The sequence below is a fragment of the Dromiciops gliroides genome, chromosome 6 (assembly GCF_019393635.1).
Source record: "Dromiciops gliroides isolate mDroGli1 chromosome 6, mDroGli1.pri, whole genome shotgun sequence".
NCBI lineage: Eukaryota > Metazoa > Chordata > Mammalia > Microbiotheria > Microbiotheriidae > Dromiciops > Dromiciops gliroides.
In genome coordinates this window covers 23,602,190-23,626,583 of record NC_057866.1, presented here as the reverse complement: position 1 = coordinate 23,626,583, position 24,394 = coordinate 23,602,190, and the positions used below count along the sequence as shown (strand labels likewise).

The 24,394-nt window shown below is 45.2% G+C and overlaps 1 protein-coding gene across 5 annotated transcripts in view; it reads right to left on the bottom strand.

Annotated features, from left to right (window-relative positions):
• CKAP5 (cytoskeleton associated protein 5) overlaps positions 1-19,108 on the bottom strand; it is a 99,900-nt gene extending 80,792 nt beyond the window's left edge. For 2 of the 5 annotated variants that reach the window (XM_043970086.1, XM_043970091.1), the window contains exon 1: positions 4,791-4,997. The gene's annotated coding sequence lies outside the window, so the exon portion shown is untranslated. Of the gene's footprint in view, positions 1-4,790; positions 4,999-19,013 lie in introns of those variants that run through there. The other 3 variants (XM_043970087.1, XM_043970089.1, XM_043970090.1) reach the window with 3 other exon arrangements.
• Between the last annotated feature and the right edge of the window lie 5,286 nt (positions 19,109-24,394).

Sequence of the window (24,394 nt, the reverse complement as noted above, 5' to 3'; positions counted from 1 at the left end):
TTCCGTCAGCTCCTTCTGTCTGGAGGGAAATGCTCTGAACCAAGGTAAGGTCACTCTAAGTTCAAGTTTACATGTCTATCTTAAAATTAAAGTTATTACCACCTCCGATTACATACTTAAAACTAGATGAACAAAGTGCTGCTCAGGGAAGGGCCTCAGGATATCTTTGGGGAAGAGATAAAGAGGATTTATAATGAATACCTTATATTTGCAGAAATACTTTCTAAAGTACATTGACTATTATCTCATTTGAACAAACCTGTGAGGTAGGCTGGGCAGGTGGCATTTATCCTTCTTTGTAGATGAGGGAACAGATTGAGAAAGGATAAGGGACTTGCCCAGGGCCACCAAGTTCATAATAAAGTGGCAGGGCTAGCAGTCCATCCAGGGTCATTTCACCGCAACCACAGATCGGTAATTACTGTATGAAATGAAGCATGAAAGGCTGCTGAGAGGAGTGTTGGAAGAGCCTGCAAAAGGGTTTGTTCTCTTCAATAATTTAAGACATCCCATCCCAATGGTCATTCATTCAAGAAATATTTATTAGAGCATCTAATAGATGAGGAATACAAAAATGGCTAAGAGCTCACTGCTGTCAAAGAGCTTACAAACTCAGAGAGATAGAGCGGGGAAAAAACCCAAGTCATTTGGGAGATAAGATCTTCCATGGTTCCCTATTACTCCTGGCATTTAAGGTATTTCTATAATCTGTTTCCAACCTAACTTTTCCAATCCTATTTCACATTCCCCTTTAATCACTCTCTTTCAGAATGCTTTCTTTTCTCTAAGGCCCATCTCAAGTGCCACCTCTGAGACACCTCCCCTCTCTTAGGGCACTTAGTCAGGATCTAGCCTTTATCCCCTATCACTTCCTACTTAGTACATGTATCTTCCCAGTAGGAAGAATAGAAGGTAAGCTACCTAAGGGCAGACTGTGTGTCCTTTGTTAAATCTTTGTCCCTACAGCATTCAGCATAGTGCCTTGGCACATAATAGAAATTCAGAGGGAAAAGATCATTTTGGGGTGGGTTGTAGTTAGAGTAAGATTTATAAAAGAGAAAACCTTTTGAAAGGCACAGTTGGAATTAGGATAGGAAGTAATACAGGGGAAAAAATTAAGGAAACTGGAAATCTAAGGAACTGTTTAAAGAACAGTTAATTGTCCAGTTTTACTGAAGTACAAAGTATAGCTAGGGAGAATCAGAAAAAGATGCAAAACACACACAAAAACCCAGTTTAGGGACATATCATCAGATGTATCAGATAAATTGTGTATGATGACCTGACAAGCCATTATTAAAGAGTAACACCCTGATCAGTTAGGTGCCAGGAACTGTGCTAGGCCCTGGGGATACAAAGAGAAGCAAGCAGGACAGTCTCAGACTACCAGGAGCTTACCTGCCAATAGAAGAACACAGCAATTTTATAAAAGGGTAGAAAGTAGGGGAATAGGGGGCAGCTAGTTGGTACAGAGGATAAAGCACCAGCCCTGGATTCAGGAGGACCTGAGGTCAAATCTGGCCTCAGACACTTTACACTTACTAGCTGTGTGACCCTGGGCAAGTCACTTAACTCTCATTGTCCTCTCCCCCCCCCCCCAAAAGTGGGGGAATGAGCTGCTATACCCTTAATTCTAGTGCCTACCTTCTGATTATCTCAAATTTATCCTGTCAATATCTTGGTATATAGTTGTTTGCATGTCCTCCCCACACACTGTGAGCTCTCTGCTGGCAAAGATGGTCTTTTTGCTTTTCTGTGTAGCCCCAGCACTAAGCACCATGGCTCTCACACAGTAGGTGTTTACTGACTACTAACCAACAAGGAAGTGGTGAAGAACTAGGTCATCACCTATCAGAACTGGAGGCTTCAGGGGTAGAATCTAAGGTTCCAGTGGGAGTGGGATGAGGATGATGGCTAGAGAGCAGATGACATGGTGTGGAGGTGGCCAGAAGTGGGATGGAGGCCAGAGTCTACAGTAAGACAAAGCAAAGGCTTAGGGAATTACTGTGAGAGCCCTTCCTATTCTAGACAAGAATGGGTAAGAGAAGCCAGGTAAAATACTGGCTGTTGCAGTAATAAGGACTAAAATGAAGATCATAGCAGTGAAAATGGAAAAGAGGGAGACATGCAAGAGCCATGTTGGAGTTTAAAAACAACAGGCCTTGGAGAGGGATTGGAATCCTGGGCACAATCATTTAAGACCATCATTGACAAACTGGAGAGTGTCCAGAGGAGAGCAACCAGGATGGTGAATGAAGGGCTTTGAGTCCGTGTGTCAGGTTTGGTTTAAGAACTAAGACTGTTTAGCCTGGAGACAAGGAGAGGGGCTGTATAACCATCATCCAGTGTCTGAAAGTGCTAAAGAACCCCGAGCTATGGACTGAAGTTGCAAAGAGGCCAATGTCAGCTTGATGGGGAAGCTTCCTGATCATTTGCACTCTCCAAGAATACAATGACAGGCTTCACAAGGCCATGGAGGCCTTCATCAGAGGCTGGACACTCACTTGTGGACTACAGTGCAAGATTCTTTTGGGGTACGGTTTGGACAAGAAAGCCCCAAAGGTGCCTTCCAATTCTTAAATTGGGTGAATATGAGGGCCAAGGGACAGGGAGTCAAAGATGAGGTTTTAGAATGACTAACAATGACAAAATTATTCAGTTTTGAAACATGCAGAGTTTGAGGTATTAATGAGAAATACAGGAGGAGATGTCTAACAGTCAGAGAGAAACGTGGAATAGAGTTGGGGAAAGAAGTGGGATGAGAGAGAAATTAGAAACTATGTGGAGATGAAATTTTAAGTCCTGGGGTTGATGGGGAGGAAGAAGCACTTTATAGAGCACCTACTAGGTGCCAGGCACTGTGGTAAGCATTTTTTATCTTTTTTTTTTTTTTGCAGGGCAATGAGGGTTAAGTGACTTGCCCAGGGTCACACAGCTAGTGTCAAGTGTTTGAGGCCAGATTTGAACTCAGGTCCTCCTGAATCCAGGGCCGGTGTTTATCCACTCTGCCCCACTAAGCATTTTTTACAAATATTTTCTCATTTGATCTCTTACCACAACCCTGCAAAGTAGGTACTATTACCACCCCCATTTTGAGGAAACTGAGACAAACGGGGAATTTAAGTGACTTCAGACTCAGTGCTCTATCCACTGTGCCATGAGCTTTCTCTAACGCTGAGCTTGCAGAGAAGAGTTCCCATTACTAATATGTACTATATAGGAATAGTTTACTAAACAAATGTAAGCTTCTGCCCTAATCCATGTCAGAACTACCATCAAATCTAACTTAATTCAAGAACCCAGTTAATGAAGTTTAAACTACAGTTTGAAACAATACCAAAATATGTGTTGAAATGTGTACTTTAAATATTTTTATTATATTGTTATATAAATGTCTTGAAAAGTATCAAAATACAATTCTCAAAGCACTTCCAGGGGAAAGTTTACTAATTACAGGTAATTACAGAGAAAATCAGAAATGTGCCCCAAATCACATGATAAAACCAGAATTCCAAATGACCCAATTTTCACTATAATATTTAAGCAGCCAACAAGTATTCACTGACATTATTATCACGGAACCTGGAAAGGGCCTTAGTGACTGTCTACTCCAATCAATCCTTTGATCTTCATCAAGGAAAGTAAGGCAATTTGCCCAATGCTATAAACCGTCTACAAACCCTTTTGATTTCCAGGCTGTGTAGCTGTGTTCTTTCTGCTGTTCCAGGGTTATTCTAAAGGGTGAAACCAGCAACTCCCATAAAAAGATGGGGAAAAGGAACATTACTTAGGGAGAAAGTTGTGGATAGCATGAAGACTTTTCAAATTTCTAATTCACTAGCTCCTGACCTACAAAAGCTCTTCACTACCACAATACAAGAGATCAGGGTTTGATTACCAGTCCTGGGCCCTTGCTTCCTGCCAAGGAGGCTCTACTGCAGAGGCAGAATGAGTTTAGTGAAACTGGAGGAGTTAACTTTTGCCCATTTAAAAACACTAACTCCGAGTTATAAAATCTGTATAAAAGAACAAGCTCAGCTCCAAAAGTGGCTACAAAAACAAGACAAAAAATGAAAAGTATACTACTCAACCATAACTGGTTCGAAGGACACTTGACCCGAAGGAGCAGCACAATTATGTAAGTGTAGCAGAAAATTGGGGATTTTTATCCTTTGACCAAGGGCAGGAAAAAAGCCTCAAAAGTGCTGGTGACTAAGAAGTAGTCTTTTCCTCAGCACTGGAGTACTCTGCAAAATCTGGGGGCCCTCAGAGCCAGAAATAGCAGCTCCTGCTCAAGGTAACGCCCTCGCTCACAGCCTTAGCCCTGAGGTGTTTACCTCCAGCCAAATCCCGTAGAGAAGGGCTGACAACCCAGTTAACCCAGCTCTCCCTAGAGGTGATCACTAACAGAGTTGCCGACTAGGAAGGAAGGGCTACAGTAACACAGGCCTCTGGAGGGATAAGGAAGCTAAACCCGGACAGTGAATTAGGTCAACTTCGGGAGCTTCCGCAGGCACTTCGGGAGCTGCAAACCTAATGCTTACTCATCCCCCAGCGTCCAGAGTGTTAGGGGCCCCAGGGCCCCGCAGCCGGCAGCTCCCCCCGCCCAGAAGCAGCACAGCTGGGCTCCACTTCGGGAAAGGCAGTGCCCTTCCCGGGAGGGGGAGGCACCGTCCGGCAGCTAGCACGGCTTGGCCCTGCTGATGCCGGCAGGATGGCCGCGGCCCAAGGCCCCGGACCAGGCATCTCTTGGCCCGGGGCTCCCGCTCGCTGTAGCCGGCATTGTTTACCGCTTTCGCTGCCTTCCTCCTCGTCAGGCCGGGGAGCCCCCTCTCCTCTCCTCGCCTCGCCTCTCTGCCGAGACTCGTGGGCCTAGTGCCGGGTTCCGGACCCCCATCCGCCACCAGCGCTCAGGCTCCTCCGGGGGCCGCAGGGCGCGGGCCGGGGCATCTGCAGCGGCGGCGGCCAGAAGCCCCGGCGGGCGGCATGGGGGCTGCGGGCCGCTGGGAAACGCCTCCTTCGAGGGCGGGGCTCCGAGCGCGGCGGGCGGTCCCGGCGCCCACGATCGCCCCCACCCACTCCACGCTCGGAGCCGGCGCTTAAAGGGGCCGCGAGGCTGGGGGGGGGGCGCGGGGGATGAGGGTGGTGGTGCCGGGGACGCGGCCACGGCCGCCGACAGCCCCCAGACTGCCAGTGTGAAGGAGCAGCCCGGCCAGGCCGCAGCGACGCTAGGAAAGGGACTGGCTGCGCAGCGACGAGAGCAAGCGCCTTCCTGCCCGCGTCCAGGTAACAACGTGTCAGGAACAAAAGGCCGGCCGCTCCCCATCGCAGCAATCCCACCTCCCCGGGCAATGTGCAGGGGAGAGCGCCCTAGGGGCAGTGGCGCGCCCGAGCCCCCTTAGGCAACGTGAACCCCTTCTTCCGACCGGCCCAGGCCTCCGAGCCAGCCAGCCGAGGGCCGGGCCACCCAGACCAGCGCACACCCGGCAGCCCTCCCCTCTCGTCGGTTCACTTTTGGGGTGTGGAGACTAAGGAAGAGACCGGAAGTACCCCACAAGCCAGAGATCAAGTGGTAACTTTGGGAATCTGCCTCGGAATCGATGGCAAGTCTGCATGATACACGCTCCTAAGCTTCTTCCTTGGAAACAATTCCAGTCAGGTCAGAGGGGCAGGCAGATCTGCGGGCTCGGGCACTTTATTGATGACTGAGCTTGAATTCTTTCCTAGGAGGAACGTCTCTAAATTTGTTTCTCGGGCCTTCTCACTGTTTATGTCTCCATCACACTGCTGAGAACATTTATACCTGAACTATTCTTGCAGTTGGTAATGCAATCAAGCTTAAACACTCATGTGGCAGAACCCCGGAGATGTAAGAGAAAGGCAAAAATGCAGTCAGTTTCTGGCCTCTAGGCACTCACAGTCTAAAGCTGGAGACAACAAGCAAATAAGTATGTACATACTAGGGATATGCAGTGTAAATAGAAGGTGACATGAGAGGCAAAGGCCTCCTGCAGAATAAAGTGGGGTTTGAGCTGAATCTTGAAGGAGCCCAGGGGAAGGTCAGGAAGCAAAAGCATTCCAGACATGAGGGGCAGCCAGTTCAAACGGAGAGTGCAGAGATGGAAGTGTCCCGTGTAGGGGCAGTCACCAAACAGGCCAGTGTAGCTGGATCAAAGAGATCACAGAGGGGAGAAAGAAACACTGGCTCTGAAGTCAGAGGTCTTGTGTTCAAACCCCTCCTTTGACAATATTCTACCTATGGAATCTTGGCCTACCTAGCCCTCAGTTCCCTCATCTGTCAAATGAGGGGATTGGCCTAAATGATCTCAGAGGTCCTGTCCATCATGAGATCTCTGACCTAATAACTCAATTTGGTGTGGCACGGAGCTGTGATTCATCTATATGGGAACCCCCAAGGCAGCCAAATACAGTACTTTTCGCACAATGTAGGTGAGCAATTCCTCTCTAATGTACAGGGGGTCAGATGCAGGACCTGAACCCAAGTCTTACTGACTCCAAGACAAGCCCCTGTGTCTGCTGCAGATCTACCTCTCCAACACTCAATATGCTGGAGTAGATCTTAACATGACAGACCAGCATGGAAGTTACCTTCCTAACTACCAGCCTGGAACAGTATTATCTCAAGTCTAAGAGACCTGTCAAATTCTAACTCAGATCCTGAACTATCTTTTCTTCAGGCATTTTTCAGTCATGTCTGACTCTTCATGACCCCATTTGGGGTTTTCTTGACAAAGATACTGGAATGGTTTGCCATTTTCTTCTCCAATCTGGGAGCTAGGAGGAGGTAAAAGCAATCCTCTCCTAAGGCTGAAGCCTAGGGTCCTAAGCTGGTTTGCAGGCTTATTCTAGAATGGATTCAAACTCCAGCCTGATCTGGCCTCAAATGACCATTTAAATTAAGGATAACCAGATCTGATGTCCATATAACTAGGATGGTACCATACTGGCCCCTGGGAGGTAAGTGATGAGGTGCCAGACAAATGGTAGTTTGGGCCACAGGAAGAGACCCAATTAAATATCTATTAAATAGTTTCCCAGTGACACAGTAGGAACCCTGACAGAATGCAATGAGAACAGGCTAAGACAAAGAACAAGAAATGACTAATAACCCTGTGATGGCCTAGATAAATTAGCTGAAATTAAGCATGGAAAAAGTTCATTGATTTTACATCTCCAACCCAGTCTGAGACATTAGAACACAATATTCTTTTTTATAGTGTTCATTTGTGTTTTACTTGGTTTCAACTTATTTTAACAGTAAAGCCTTGCCGCCTCCTCTCCCATTGGAGGGTAAGGGAACCATCATCAGGATGAGTGTTTACAACTTGCCAATTTAATTGACAACATAGTCTCACTTCAAGTCAAATAAACTGAGTAGGAGCTAAAGGTGATCTATGTCTTATATCACCCAAATCCTGAAAATTTCATATAAATCTGTCCAAATGACTGATTTTTTAAAAACAATCTTTTGCTCACTGTATTGTTACCTATCCTCATTTTGAAATTTGGTCCAACATGATTTTAGTTACTATCACAAAATCCCTACATTTTTGAGTTTTAAGGGCCCCTAAAATTCTCTAATCCCCTTATTTTACAGAGAAGGAAGCTAGAACCCAGAAAAATGATTTGCGTAAAGTCATATAGGTAGCCAGTGGCACAGACAAGCCTAAAAATAAAAGCCTGACATTTATAAAAGCTTCTTAAAATTTATAATACTTCATATACATAATCAATGCCATATACATTTATTTATACATTGGATTCTCACACAAAAATATAATGAACTATATTTTACAAATAAGAAAACCTAGTTTGCAGTTAGATAATTGACTTAGTCATGGCCACAGAGCCATCAGCAAGTGTCCAAGAACAGTTCTCTTCCCACTAATCCCTCGGCTTTCTCCTGTCCTTCAGATTTCAGTTCAAGGGCCACCCCTTTCAAGAGGCCTTTCCTGATTCCTCTAGTTGTTAGCCCCATCATTCCCCTCCCTCCCCACCATCACCCTTTGTATTTATTTTGTCTGCGCCCTATGTTTACTTACCCATGAACACATTGTACCCCCTTCAGAGCCCACAACCAAGTAAGCTCCTTGACAGCACAGAAATCAATTTTGTCTTTGTTATCCTTTTGGTATTTGGAACATAGTAACTAGGGCTTAATAAATGCTGGTTGCTTCACTATTTTTGCATAATCTCTCTTCTCTAACACTGCCACACTCTGCCGCAGATCCTTAGCACCTCATGTCTTTCAGTCCTGTCCTACTCTTCATGACCCCATTTCAGGTTTTTTGGGCAAATATACTGGAGCAGTTTTCCATTTCCTTCTCCATCTCACTTTACACATGGAGAAACTGAGGCAAGCAGGGTTAAGTGATTTGCTCAGGGCCATATAGCCAGTCAGTGTCTGAGGATAGGTTTGAACTCAAGATGAGTCTTCTGGACTCCAGTGCTGCGTCTATCCACTTTGAAACCTAGCTGTCCCAGCTCAGGCCTAAACTATTGCAAAGCCTTCTGATAAGCCTTCCCGACTCAAGTCTCTCAGTACTCCTGTCCATTCTCCACTAAGCTGTCACATTGATCTTAAAGATAAAGAGTATGCCAGACCATGTCACCAACACCCCTATCCCCCAACCCCCCTCCATTCATTTAACCCTAGTAGGTTCCTATTGTTTCTAGGATCAAATATAAAATTCTGTTTGTCTTTTACAACCTGGCTCCCACCTACCTTTCCAGTTTTCTTTGCTTTACTCCCCACACATCCAATGATCCTGGCTTCCTTTCTCTTTTTCATACAATACACTTATCTCTAGCTCTGGGCATTTTCTCTGGCTGTCACCCAGGCCAAGAATGCTCTCCCTCCTCATTTCCACCTTCTGGCCTTCGAGTTCCAGCTAAAACCTCAATTTCTGATAAGAGCCCTTTCCCAGAGCACCTTAAAGCTATGCCTACCCTCGGTTGACAATCTCCAATTTATCTTTTCTATCTTATCTGTACATAGTTGTTTTCGGGTTGCCCCCTTCCCAGTTAGCCTGTGAGCTCCTCGAGGGCAGGGACTGGTTTATTTGTTTGTTTGCTTTGCCTTTCTTTGTATTTTCAGCAAGTAGCTGAAACAGCAGCGTTCCTGGTACATTAAACATTTAGTAAATGCTTAATGAGTGACTCATTCTTGAGTTTTCCTGAGTTGTTTTCTTCTAAATTTTCTATCCCTTCTGATCTTATGAAGTCATCTGATGTCACCTGACACCATCTTCATAAATTACACACATTGCTATCTCTGAACAAGAGATAGGAACTGACCTATAATTTCATTGATATAGGAAACTACATGTTACTGTTTGTCCTTTGTGCTCAAAGAAGACCAAAATGACATCATGATGTCGGTGTCAATGTCCAGTGTGTCTGGCTATGGCTGATCTTACCAATATGAACTCAGAAGATGCTACCACAGGTTGGGCACAAATGTAGAAAACTATATAAATAATAATATACACACAGAGGGAAATTCCTCCTAAAGATTGAAACTTTCTCTGCTTACAGCAGTGAGAGGTTATATGTCTTGTCCAGGGTTACATAGCTCATATGTATCAGAGGCAGAACTTGAACCCAGTTTTTCATGGCTCCCAGGTTGGCTCTCTATCCACTACATGTTGCCTCTCAATTGAAAATTTTTTTACTCTTTATAAACTTACTTAGGTCAAGCATAACTGCATAAATAGGAAGTTTGTAGATAGGCAGAATTTTAGGCAAACAATTTATACCCAATGATGGATTTGTTTTTTTGTTTCTTAACACTTTGATAACTGTACTTCAATAAAATTGATTTCCTCTGTAATCCTATGTATTTTATTTTATGCATTAAAAACAAGAGGTGGGGGGGGGCAGCTAGATGGCACAGTGGTTAAAGCACCGGCCCTGAATTCAGGAGTACCTGAGTTTAAATCTGGCCTCAGACACTTGACACTTACTAGCTGTGTGACCCTGTGTGACCTTGGACAAGTCACTTAACCCCCATTGCCTGCAAAAAACCCAAAAAAAAACAAAAAACAAGAGGTCCATAGGCTTTACTACTGCCAAAGACACAAAAAGATTAAGAACCCCCACAGTAAGAGAATTTATCAATTTAAAAAATACTTATTGATCTTCAAAAATGTACTTTACTTTGTATGTTAAATAACCAAGAGACATAGTCATGTCTCAGTTAAAGGTTAATGTTAGAAATGAACATTTATATATTTTTATACCTAGTCATTCAAATCAGACCTTTTTTCAATTAGAGATAATTTTGTAAAATTATCAGAAACTAGCCATCGGTATGATTTTTGAAATTACTTTAATATATCTTAAAAGAGAGGAAAAAACCTCAAATCCTGGCCATTAGTAGTTACATTTCCTAGGAATTTTGTCTGACAGAATTAAAGGCAACACATAGTCCCTCCCAATAACAGTAAGCTAGACAAAATTAAAATACCCACTGCATATTCTTTGGCCAGACTGTTTCCTATATTCAGATGAGTTTTCTAACCACCTAAATACAAACTCCACATCTTCTTTTATGTAACTAAATCATGTCTGTGCCTTCTTGGGAACATATCGTAGACAGTGTTTGACAGTGCTTAGGTGAAAATGAAAGGGATCTACAGATGGCAGCAAAACACTTAAATATTTATTGAGGATATCCTGGTTAAAGATAGCATACAAAATGTATGCTAAAAGACAAATTTTGCCCACTAGAAATTTACAATCTGAAACTGTAGATAACAGGGAAAAAGTTGATGTGTGAAAAAGTACAACTTTTTTTTAATGTGGAAGATCACAAAACAGAAAATCTAGGTAGGAGGGTTATCTGGAGAAAGTAACTCCATCTCTCTACACCTCAGTTTCTTTAAAGTCTCTTCCAGGGGCAGCTAGGTGGCACAATGGATAGAGCACTGGCCCTGGAGTCAGGAGGACCTGAGTTCAAATCCGACCTCAGACACTTGACACTCACTAGCTCTGTGACCCTGGGCAAGTCACTTAACCCCAATTGTCTCACCAAAAAAAAAAGGCTCTTCCAACTCTAAAATTCAATGATTTGAGGAAGAGAATTCTATAGCACAGATGACTAGCAAGTCTATAATCAGTCATTTAATATTGGAACCATCTGCAATTAGTGTTCAGAGAGGTGAAAGAGTGCCGATGATACAATGATTTGTTAGCTATATTACCTTGAAAAAAATGATAGCCCGTCTTGCCTGGGACCAGAGATATAGAAAACAGCTTTGAAACCAGTTTCAGTAGAAAAGCGAGCCCCCAAATCATCCTTTCTTATCAGGTACGGCAACAGTAAAGGGCATTAAGTTATGTGAGAACTTTTCTGATGCCATTTGCTCTAATAATCATTTCAAGGACATTTGCCCCAAATCTAAAAGTTGTACCCACAGGAGCCACTCCAGAAGCAAAATCTGAGTGAATAAAACAATGGTTTAAGAGTCAGGAAACATGGTTCTACCCCAAAATCATTCTAAGTAAGTCTCTGAAAAGGAACCATATAGTCAATGAGGATACCAGCACTGTGAATATTAAAATAAAAATTCTAGAATGTTATTATTCCATTAAAAGATTGTCACTGAAGATTCCTAGATGCAATAAATTTATTCCTAAAAAAGTTGCTCGAGTCAATTCTGACTGCTCCAGGAAATGCTGCTCTTTAAAGGAACAGTGGCAAATGCTTTTGTAATGTAAATGTTTCTAAGGCTTTAAAAGATCTGAAATTTTATTTCTTGATTACTTCTTCCACCACAGAGATCACAAATCCTTGAGTTCTCCATAAATGATACTATTAATCATTATTATTAACCACCTCACATTTATATGGTGCTTATAAATTTGCAAAATGCTTTTCTTGCAACAACCCAGTGAAACAGGTATAGTCACCTCAAATTGAGCCTCAAAAAGACTGACTTGCTCAAAGTTCCATAGCTATTGTCAGAGCTTGGAACTCCAAGACAAATGCTCTTTGTGTTTCTGATCTCCTCCACCATCTCTGACACCCCCCAGCCCCCATAAGCAGCATGTTCGTGGTATGCTGAAAACAGTGTTCGCTCTGTCGAGGACCAGGGGTTGGAATCCTCTTAACCACTTAGCCACATAACCTCCTTAGGCATTAGTTCCTTCATCTATAAAATGAAGCTTGGACTTGGTGGTCTCTTAAGGTTCCTTCCCACTCTAGATCTAGTATCCTGTGCACCTACAAGCAAGCTTTCCTCCCTTAACAAGGCTGACCTGCTAGAAAACACACACACAGAGTTCACAGCCAAAATACCCTAAAAGCTCTCCCAGCTTGACAAAACCTAGCAGAACTAGGGCTCTGCTGGCATGGCCTTCAAATACACAGGACAAGATGAGCACTGAAGAACAATTTCTGGTGGACACAGCTGTGGGAGGCAGGAGCCAATAGTGTCCACTGCACTTAGAAACGGGACGTCATCAAGTTGAGGTCCCTACACTGACCAGATACGAGATGGCCTCAGTCTCTTCATCTATAAAATGGTTACTGGTGTAATATACACACTTACTGCCCCAGAGGGCTAAGCTGATGTGTAACCCTGGGTCCTCTAAGCTATGCAAACAAGACACAAGCCGCCAAAGCTGGAAAACTTTCAAATACATCAAGTCACACCACCAGGCCTATTCTGTTGCCCAAACTGCAGTCAACTAAGTCCAGAGAGCTTTTCCACGAGGAGGATTGCCCAGCAGTGAAAGTAGCAAGGAACGTACTATGTGAAGACCATCTGCTGAATTCTGGCTGGTTTGTGGAATACAGCTGTGAGGAAATACTGCTAAAATCATATATCCCTGAAGTGCTGAAGAATGATACTCTTAAAAGTCATGACAGAATAGGTTGTTTTAGAAATCAAAAACTTCATTCCCAAGCAGTGATCTAAAGAAGACAAATAGCAGAAGGTAACTAGTTTCCAGATTCTAGTTCAAACCGGGGGTACTGACTGTAATGAGAGAGACCTCTCAAAGGTAATGGAAGCAGAAACGGAAAGGTTTTAGCTTCTAGTTCCAAACCTAGCCAAGTCTCCCCAGGGTCCCCTTGGCCTAATAATGAACTAAGAGTCCTGGACAATAGTAAGTGTCTCCTCTATACTATATGACAGCAAGGCTCACAATTAGTTCGATAGGTCAAACCCCATTACAGCAAACTGCGAAGCGGGTCAGAGGACGGCAGTCCATATGACTTTGGAGAAATGTTGCTTGCTAGAACGCTGTTCAAAAGCAGCGGTCTGTCTCTCATGACTTGGCTTTTTTCTTTTTTTTTTTTGGTGTAGCATGATGAGCTTTTTGATACACGATTTGGCTTGTATTTCCAGTTGAAGTATCAGTACTGACTGCTAGAATACAAAGCTTTCTTACACCAAAAAAAGGCAACTGTTTAGTTTAGTATAAGATTGTGGGGCTGCTATCACACTGAAAAAGCACAATGCAAGAGACAATACCCAAGACAAAGAAAAAAATCTACTGTAACTGCAAGCGTCCTCAAAGAATATTCGATCTAGAAGTGGAGATAAATGCACAAATAAATAAAATATTAAGCTCAATTTGTTTGAAGTACATTTTGTTTGACAATGTTTTTAAAGCATAGGTATGGAACCAAATGGACAGCTAGGTGACACAGTACTGAGCACTGAGCCTGGAGTCAGGAAGACCTGACCTCAGACACTTACTAAGTGGGTGACTGAGCAAGTCACTGAACCCTGTTTGCCTCAGTTTTCTCATCTGTAAAATGAGCTGGAGATGGAAATGGCAAACCACTCCAATAGCTTTGACAAGAAAACCCCAAATGGGGTCACGAAGAGTCAAACATGACTGAAACAACTAAACAACTACAACAAAATAGAACCAAATACTTTTATACTGTTCTCTTGTTCTTTTGTGTGTGTAATACTCTGTAGCTAGGCCATAAGATTCACTCATTCAAAGGAATAATACTGTTTGTTTCTTTTGTATGTCTCTCCTCCCTCCACCCCACACAAACCACCTCAGTTATGTTGCGGGGAGGGTCAAAGAACTATAATTTTGTCACCGATGACTTCGTTAATGTTGGGAAGTCCTTGCTGTGGAAACTCCTTCCCCTGGCAATGATGGCAACTCCTTTATAAACTCTAGGGGATTTGCCTAGGGTACTGAGATTTAGCAACTTAGATAAGAGATTTGAGTTACAGAGGAATAACTGCCTTGTGCCAGGCTTTGAATGGAGGCTCTTTGTCTGTCCGTGGTCACACAGAGATAGTACTTGTCAGATGCAGGTCCTGGACTAGAGTCTTCCCCAGTGCAAGCCAGGCCTTCTCTGCCATGTATCCACTCCCACAGCCGCAAACATAACTAGTAAACTTCCACTGCCGGAATGAATGATTGGCCATTGATATTCAAAACCTTCATTATTCACTACTGTCCATAATTCAGTTTATAATCCAAGTCTCAAATGGGACAACACCTCATGTTCTAAATACAATTACAGAAAGCTTTAGTCTGGGGCTGACAGAGAATGAACAGCTCCCCCCTCCCCCAAATCTATACAAGAATCATCTCAGTAGTAGGTATACACCCTGGTTTTAGCAGAGAATCAAGACAAAGTCCATGGAGGTCTCTGGTCTTCACAGACTCATTACAAAATCTGCCAGGAAATAAGCATCTATGAAGTGTCAACTATTCGCCAGGCACTGTGGGATTCAAAGACAGAAGTGAAACAGTCCTTGCCCTGAAGGAATAAAGCACAAGAACATACCTAAGTATATCCGCAATCAATACAATACAGGTGGTTATGAGAGGGAGGGAGGGAGGAGGGGATAAGGACGAGTTCACTGACCTGACAAATGAAAGGACCCAGGGACTCCTAGAGGTGGTGATAAGGAAGGAGGACATTCTGGATGGAAAGGACCACCAGTGGAGAGGCACAAAGACAGGAAGGGGAGTATGGTCACACATACAAAGAAATAAGTAGGCCTGGAAAGGCTAGGGGGTGTTATGTATTACCCCCTTCCCTGGGAGTAATACTGGAAGACCAGAAAGGCTGGAAAGGACCAGATTGTCAAGAGCTTAAATGCCAGAGCTTGTACCCAATTCTGAAGAGAATAAGGAGACCCCTGAAATTGGGTGGTGCTGACAGTGAAGACCTTCCTTTGAGGAAAATGATTTTGGTGGCTGTATAGAGGATGGGTGGGAAACTTGCAGAAGGCAGATGAAACAGGAAGCTATTGCAATAGTCCAGGTAAGAGGGGATGATGGCTTATGCTTACTGTGTGAGTAGAGAGAAGGGGACAAATGTAAGAGATTTGACAACTAATAGAATAAAGTAAGAATGTAGAGTCCAGGATGACACCGAGATTGTCAACCTGGATGACTAGAAGGATGGTACAGCCTTTAAGGTTTAGAAGAGGAAGAGTGTGGGGTAGGATGGGGAGACGAGTTCTGTTTTGAACACATTAAGTTTGAGATGTCTCCAGGACGGCCGATGTGAAATGAGTGATGGTGATACAAGGCTGGAGCACCATCAGAGAGCGCCTAGAGCTGGCTATATAGATCTGGTAATCACACGCATAGAGAGTATAACTGAACTATGGAAGCCCGTGAGATCATAAAGTGACAGAGAGAGAAGCAAAGTGAGCCTAGAACAGAGATTTGGGATATACCCACAGATACAGGGGATGGCTTAGAGAAGAAGGGTCAGGGAGGCAGGAGAACCAAGAAGGACCAGTGTCATAAAAACCCAAAGAGGTTGAGAGAAGTGGTCGACAGTGTCAGAATGTGCAGAGGTCAAAGAGGGTGAGGAGAAAGAGGCCATAAGATTTGACAATTAAAAGATCACTTGACTAGATAACCTCGAGTGCCTCCCAGCTCCAAGTCTATGATCCAAAGACTCAGAAGTGATATGACAGCCATCTTCCAGTATTTGAAGGGCATTCAGGAAAGGGGCATTAAGTTTGGCTTGTCCCCCAAAACTAGGAGCAATGGGAAGTAACTGCAGAGAGAAAAACTTAGGTTCAGTGCAGCAACTAAACTATGACTTAGTTATTCAAAAGCAGAATGGGCTGTCCTGAAAGATAATGGGGTCCCCCTCACTGGAGTTCCTCGAGCCAAGCCCAGAGACCACTTGTATGGGAATGGACTCCACTATCTACTTTCCTATGATTACTCACAACCCCTGTAATGGCACAGCCTGGCCACTGCTCTTGGTGGAATGGAAACTCCATGAGGGTAGGGACTGTCCCACTTGTATCTGTATTCCTATGCCTTGTATGAGAAATGCTTCTTGATAGAGTGGTACCACACAATGGAAATTCTTGTTCAAGTTTGTGATTTAGATGACAGAGCCTCTTACTATTATGTGAAGTAGCAGAGCCAGATTTATGCTTGATGCAAGGATAAACTTGTCAATGACTCCATCTGTCCAAAGGTGGAATGAGCCACCTGGGGAGTAAGATGACAACTTGTCTGGGAGAGTAGAGGGGGAACCCTTGTTGGATGGACTAGGTGGTCTTGAAGTTCTCTTTCAAGTCTGAGATTCTGTGCTATTGTGAAGTCTTTTTTTTTTTTTTTTTAGGGAGGCAATTGGGGTTAAGTGACTTGCCCAGGGTCACACAGCTAGTAAGTGTTAAGTGTCTGAGGCCGGATTTGAACTCAGGTCCTCCTGACTCCAGGGCTGGTGCTCTATCCACTGCACCACCTAGCTGCCCTGATTCTGTGCTTTTGTGAAAGAGCAACTTGGGTTGAGTAATAGTCAGAAGACAGATTTGGGGGTGGTGGGGCTAAGAAGAGACTTCAAGTGAAGAAGCAAGGAGTCTGGCCAGGAAACAGAAGAGTGGTTTGATGGGAGCTAGTGAAGGATTTTTGAGAATGGGGTAGATGAGTATGTTTGTAAGAAGCAGAAGAGGAATAAAGATTATCGAGACTGAGATGATAGTGGAGAAAAGTGTGTGTGGGGGGAATAGAAACAAGGGTCCAACTGGAGGGATGGGGTTCATCAGAGAACAAAGTAAAGGATGAAACAGTAAGAGGTGAAGTCAAAGGGTTATGAGATGAGGAGAGAAGGAATTTTCACCAATAGCCTAAAATCCCCATTCCACCCCCAGTGTGGAGGAAGGGTGATACTTTAAGCTTTTAAAGAGAAGCTTTGGCATATTGTGTTTGTAGTGAGATACTGAATTAGGGGAAAATGGAAGCACTGCCCTGCTACAGTGAGGGTACAGTAGAGATTAGATAATATAAATGTGTAGTGGACCAGGTCAGCAAGGTTGTGAGAACTCTTCTATCTCTATTCAGTAGTATGGAGTAAGTAATGAAAGGAGCTGAGGGCCAGGGCTGAGATTTAGTAAGTCACAAGTCATCATAGGATAAAGGGATGAAAGAAATAAAAAACACTGAAAAGAGTGGAGTTGAAATGGCTCAAGGGTTTGAAGGAAGGACATATGTAGGCAAAATACTGTCAAACTATAATAGGATCATGATGAAGCAGAAGAATAAGTCAGTGAAAAGAAAGACATAGAAAAAGATGGAATGATAGCGTATGACTGTATAAAAGAATTGCAGTTATTGATTATGGAACAGGTCAACTGTAGGTGATAGAAAGACCAAGGGTGTGGCCACCTTTGCATAAAGCTTAACCTTAAGTCCAGTAATTGGGAATTGGGACTTGGTAGACTGAGGAATTTGGAGGTTAGGGTATTTGAAGAAACATATAGATTGAAGTCCCCTTGCAGGAGAGCAGGGAGCATCGCATTTCAATAAGTCATCAAAGAACTCACTTTCAGTTATGATTCATGAAAAAGTTATGTGTCTATGTATATAGCATAAGTGTCAATGGCAGCTCCCCACATCAAGAGTCAATTTATTTTTTAATGCGGAAGAAAAAAAAAGCCTATTTTTTTTTTTTAGAAAAAGGAATATTTCGAACGATCACAGAAATAAGAGTCATTGGGGTGGGGTGCCGAATGTGATACCTTCAAGCCAGTCAGACCGAAGCACAAATCTGGGACAAGTTCTGTAAAAGCACTTTCCCCTCCCCGGGCAGCAAACACCCTCTGGTGCCGGTGAATCGAGAACTCCTCGTTTAAGATGTAGCAACACTGTCTACCAGAGAGCTGTAATTTTCCACCTTGAAACTGGTCACCTCCTTTCCCGAAACAAAAGAGATGCGCTTGGTGACAATGACCACGGATGTCCAACCTCACACACCGTTGTCCAGATGGTCTGGATCCCCCCACCTTCCAAGCCGAGCTGACACGGCCTCTGCAGCCACTGCCAGGGAGCCCCCGAAATCTGGAGGCCTGGCAGCCTCGGCCAGGGGAAGGGGCAGCGGGGACCAGGGGACGCAGGGCGGGAACCTCCAAGCAGGAAAGAGGAGGAAGAGGACCAGCAAAGTGGCCCCCCCTGAGCAGGCCAAGAACACACACCTGCCGCCGGATCTCCTTAGTGCATTCAGCCCCGAAGTCCCGGGGGAATCCACTCGGGTCCCCCCTCCCTCGGGGGAGGGTAAGCCCCCCGAGGGCAGGGGTAGTCTCGCGGGCATCTTTGTCCCGGCGCAGAGCCCTGGGCCTGGCATGCAGCAGGAGCTCGATAAATGCTCCCCGAGTGGAAGTGGACTGAGCCCTTGCTGGGGCGCCGGCCCTTTAACTCCCACCTTCCCTAGGGGGCAGGGCCGAGGCCAGGCCGGACAGCGCCCCCTGCCCGGCCGCGCGCGTGCGCGAGCCCGCCGCCCCAGGTCCCGCGCCTCCTGAGGACGCGGACGCGCGCGCGGCTCCGCGCCGCCAATCCCCCACCCCACCCCGCGGCCTCCGCCCCGGCCCCGGCTCCCTCCTCGGCCCGGCCGCGCCTCAGCCTGGGCCTGGGCCCGGCTCGCGCGCCCGCGCGCCCGGTCCTCCCGCCAACCCCCCGCGCAGCGTCCCGGCGAGAGGGCCCCGGGGATGGGGGAGGCCTCCGCCGCTCGCTCGCTTGTTCGCTAGCTCGCTCACCTCCGGCGGCGCCAGAACCGACAGGGCCTTCTTCCACACCGTTTGAAACCGCTCAGGCCACCGCACCCCGCAGTGTCCTTATTGCCTATTGGCTCCCGCAGGGCCGCCCACCGCGCACCCATTGGCTGGTTTGAAAGGGCTCCCGGCACGCGCTCGCCGCGCTCTTAAAGGGGCCGCAGGAGCCGGACCCTTCTCCGCCCAGCCAACCAGTCTGCCTGCGGGGTCTTGGGGCAGAAATGTCTGGGTTCCGCCATCCCCCTTGGATGGGAAGCCCCTTGAAGGCCGGGGCTGCTTACTGCCTTTCTTGGTGTCCGCAGCGCTTAGCACGGCGTTGGGCTTAATAAATGCTTCTTGTCTTGAATGCGCGGCCCCGGCAATAAACCTTAATAAACCTGTGGGATGCCTTGGGATGGGGGCGGGGTGGGGGTGGGGGTGGGGGAGCAAAAGGGGGCAGACGGGCCTGGGATGTGCTAAAGGAAGGCGTGGGGGAAGGGAGACTCGTGGCGACCAGGTCCCCAACTAGGGAGAAAGTCTGAAATAGACAGAATCTTGCCACGTCACTCCCCTACTCAATAAACCCCAGTGGCTCCCTATCGTCTCGGGGACCAAAGAGGAAGCCCTCGCTGGGCTCTTAGAGCCCTTCTCCAGCCTGATGCTAGCAGCCTTTCCAACCGCCTTACTCAGCCTGAGTTCCCCCTTCCTGTACCGCACAGTCCGGCCGAACTGGCTTTCTTGGTGCTCCTGGCGCTGAGGACTCCACCTTCCTACTCAGAGACTTTGCCCTGCCTGTCCCCTCTGCCTGCAGCAACTCTCCCTCCTCACCTCCTGCCTCCTGGAATCCCTTTCTCCCTTCCAGCCTCCTCAGCTCGCTACTGTTACACCCTCCCCACATTGAACCACCTTGTATTTATTGGGTACATTCTTGCGCTGGAGGCTTTGGGGTACACATGATCTCCCCCAATAAAATGTAAGGGAAAGCTCCCTAACAATTAGAGATCTCTAGGCGGTGCGAGGGCTTGGAATCAAGAAGATTCGTCTTGATGAATGCAATTCTAGCCTCAGACACTTAGTAGCTGGGTGACCCCGGGTGAGTCACTTCACCCTGCTCGCCTCAGTTTCCTCATTGGTAAAATGAGCTGGAGAAGGAAATGTCGAACCACTCCAGTATCTTTGCCAAGAAAACCCCAAACTGGGGTCAGATACAACTGAAACAACACAACAGCACCGTGAAATGGATGTTGGGAAGAGTCTTCTTTCTTGGAGGTCTTCAGGCAAAAGCTAGATGACTACTTCTCAGGAATGTTTTAGCGAGGATTCCTTTTGAGTATGAGTTGAACTAGGGGACTGCTAATTTTGTGATTCTGTAACCTTTCTGAGCATCCCATTCATCCTTAAAATTTTTGTGGTTGTTGTTGACCCAATTTGGGGTTTACTTGGCAAAGATACAAAAGTGATTTTGCTATTTCCTTCTCCAGCTATTTTTACAGATGAAGAAACAGGCCAACCGGGTGAAGTGACTTATCCAGGGTCACACAGCTAAAGCGTCTGAGGCCACATTTGAACGCAGGAAGATGAGTCTTGCTGATTCCAGGCCCTGCATTCTATCTACTGCATTGCCACCTAACTGCCCTTCATCTTTAAAAGAGGGGTCATGATAGCCAACTACCTTAGGGAATACCCCGCTACTCACCTTTCAATCTAATACCAATTTTTATCTTTGTATGTTTCTTGCCTCTATTGTATGTATGTATGTATGTATGTATCTATGTATGTATGTATGTATCTATCTATCTAATCTATTATCCATCCATCCATCTAGAATATATGATGTCTCTCCATTAGAACATGACCTAGGGTAGGGGTGGAAGGGTTTGAAATAGTTTTTTTTTGTCTTTAGTATTTCCATTTCTTAACACTGCCTGCTACATTGCACATGCTTAGTACAGATTTGTTAATTAGTTGATGTATGAGATGTAAAGAGCTTTGCAAATCTTAAAGTGTTACATAAATATGAATTAAAACAGCACAGGGTAAGCTTTACCTATAAGAGTCTTCAAAAATATGTTTTAACCAGCCTCTCCCTCTACTTAATTTCATAAAGAAATAGAGTTGCTTTGAGTACTATTTTCCATTTTTTTATTGAAATACTAATTTCTTTCAAGAACTTGGTGAACAGAGGGCAAGTGCTGTCTTATTCACCCTCCACTTCTTCTCCTGAAGCAGGTCGATGATGGACACAGGTCGACTATGCCTCTAGTCATGAACTATCTGATGCCAGCTGACTCATTTTGTTGTAAATTGGCAAAATGGACACAGGGAACCTTTATACTCCAATGAAATCCCTCCCAGTTTCCCCAGCAAGCACAAAGTGTGTGGTTTGGGCCTTTCCTTCTCTCCTTCCATTCAATCAAGGAAAACCCAGCTTGGATTTCTGATTCTATGATGTCTACTTTCAGCTCTCAGCCCACAAGACTAAGGCAACTGGGTTGCACAGTGGATAGAAACCTGGACTTGGAGTTGAAAGGATCTTAGGTCAAACCCTACCTCAGACACTCGAATCTGTGACTCTGGAACAGTCATTTAACCTCTCTCAGCCTCAGTTTCCTAATCTGTAAAATGGGAATAATGGTACCTTCCTCACACAGTTGTTATGAGGATCAAATAAAATGCTTTGTGAACCTCAAAGTGCTATCTATCTTTAAACTATTATTATTATTATTGAAGAGCAGGTTTCCAATGGAAGAGTCTAGAGACCTGTGAGTTGAAGCTTAATTTTAATGCTCAGAGATTTTCTGCTTTCCCTCCCTAGACATATGCAGAGAAGGACATTTCCATGTGCCCTGGTAACCAGGATGGAGTGAGTGGCAAAGAGGTTAGAAAAAACCTTGGACCACTCGACTCCAAAAGAACACCGGATTTGGAAACCTGTGTTTGAACCTCAACTCTTGTCACTCATTACTCGTGTGATGTCTGGGAAGGGGAGGTGGAGCAATATGGTGGAAGGAAGGTTAGTTTTAAGTAACAGGACCCAGGTTCCAATCCCACCCACTACTTACCTACCAGACATTGTGCAAGACACTTCAAACGTCTCTGACTTTTTGTCTCCTTGTGTGTAAAAAGAGAGGATTGGATTACCCTTCCAGCTCTGGAGCTTGGATGTAGGATTGTAGGATGTAGCTTGGATCTAGGGCACTTTGCCTTGATTGGCTTCAGCTGCCTCAAGAGAGATGCTGGCAAAGGACCACCCAGCATGGCCAACCTTCATCAAAGAAGGTGCTGTGCTCTATGAGCAAAGCAGAATTGCAGTAGCTCAAAAGAACTGTGAGATGCACAAATTCAGAGAATCCACCCCAAATGTTCATGGGAACTATGTGTGCCTGACCTGTGGTGGAGCATTCTGAGCTCACATTGGTCTGATCAGCCACCGTCAGACACACTGTCCCTTGAGCCCAACATAGTGATATCATTTTGGTTCTTTTTGAGAACAAAGGCCAACAAGTGACCAACAAATGAAGGGGCTGGGCTGCATGACCTCTGAGACATCTTCCAGATCTAGGATTCTATGAATCCATGTCCCCAAGAGACTTGATGAATTCTATGCTCAAGTTTATCCTTTAAAAAAGGCTTTTCTCAAGTTAATGCTGAAGATCTGAGCCCCTACCTTTCCTATCTTCATTTCCTTTGATTGACACTAGCCTGTGCAAGGACAACAGAGACTAATGGGGTGGGGGGGGAAGTCCACATCTTCATCCCCTCTGACACTTGGCTATTGAGCTTCTGACTCCTACTAGGTAGTGAGGTAGATAGACCAAAGTCAGGAAGACCAGAGTTGGACACTTATTAGTTGTATTACTCTGGCTAAGTCACTGACCTCTCTATGCAGCCAAGGGCCAGAGGGGAGCACTGAGCCTGCAGTTAGGAAGTCCTGAGTTCAAATCCCACCTCAGACACCTAGTAGCTGTGTGACCTTGGGCAAGTCATTTAACCTCTGCCTCAGTTTCATCAACTGTGAAACAGGGTTAAGAACACCTCTCTCCCAGGGTTGTTGTGAGATAGCCAATGAATTAATATTTGTAAAGTGCTTAGCATAATGCCTGGCACACAGTAGCTACTATATAAACTATTCCCTTCCCTTCCCCCTCAGTTTCCTCCTTTGTAAAATAGCTGCCATATCGATTTTATTTGTAATATTTTATCTGTAATAGCACTCGCCTCACAGGGTTGTTAAATAGTTTAACATGGGTAAAGTGTTTTACAAACATTAAAGAACTATATCAGTGCTCATAAACTATTCCTTCAATATCTGGCCCTGAGATTCTGAGACTCCTACTGACCTTCAGTAACAGGTTTGGGCTAGAGGGTACAAGGAAGAAAAGGAAGTCCCAAGAATTTATTGCACCTTCAGGATCTGGTAGGTGGCACATTTTAAGGACACTAAATGTTAGAGCTGGAAGGGACCTTAGAGATCACTTAGTAGGACCTCTTCATTCTGTGGATAAAACAACCCAAAGGCCAGAGAAGAGAAGGGACGTGCCTTAGGTTCTGCCTTGATTGGCTCAGCCAAGACTGGAATAACAACACCCAGCATTTGCATGGAGCTCTGTGGTTTAAAAAGCACTTTATGAATTTGAAGTCATTTGATCCTCCCAATCAACCCTGGGAGGCAGATGCTATTATTAGCACCATTTTTGGTGTTATTGTTATTGTTTGCCCTTTTTTCTCTAAGAGGACCATGACTGGGGAGATGTCATGACTTGCTGTGAAATGGATTTAAGTGAGGCAGGGCTATGCCAAGTCACCAGCTTTACCCTCTCCTCCAGAACCATCTGGGTCCAGTGGCAAGATACACATCAGGATGACTGGCAGTGGCCCTGGATGCAGCAGGAGACCTTGACCTTTTTTGGGGGGTGAGGCAATTGGGGTTAAGTGACTTGCCCAGGGTCACACAGCTAGTAAGTGTTAAGTATCTGAGGCCAGATTTGAACTCAGGTCCTCCTGAATCCAGGGCCAGCGTTCTATCCACTGCGCCACCTAGCTGCCCAACCTTGACCTTTTTTAAAGTTAATTTCTTTCCCGGGTCTCAGCTTGTCTGGGGCGACACCCATTCAGTGATTAAGGATAAGTAAGAAATGAGGCAAAAAATGGCCTCTTTTTACCTAGTCAACCCCCCCCACCACCACCTGCCAACAATCCGGGAGGGGAAGACCCTCAGGGTTTCTTGCTATTCATACTCACTTGCAGCCATTAAAACACAAATAATGACCAAGTGACCAAGTTTGGGCTGGGACCTATTGTTGGTAAATCACTGAGAGCAAGAATGACTTGGGTTTAAAGCATGGCCAAGTAGCTCCATAGTTAAGTGACTTTCCCAGGGTCACATC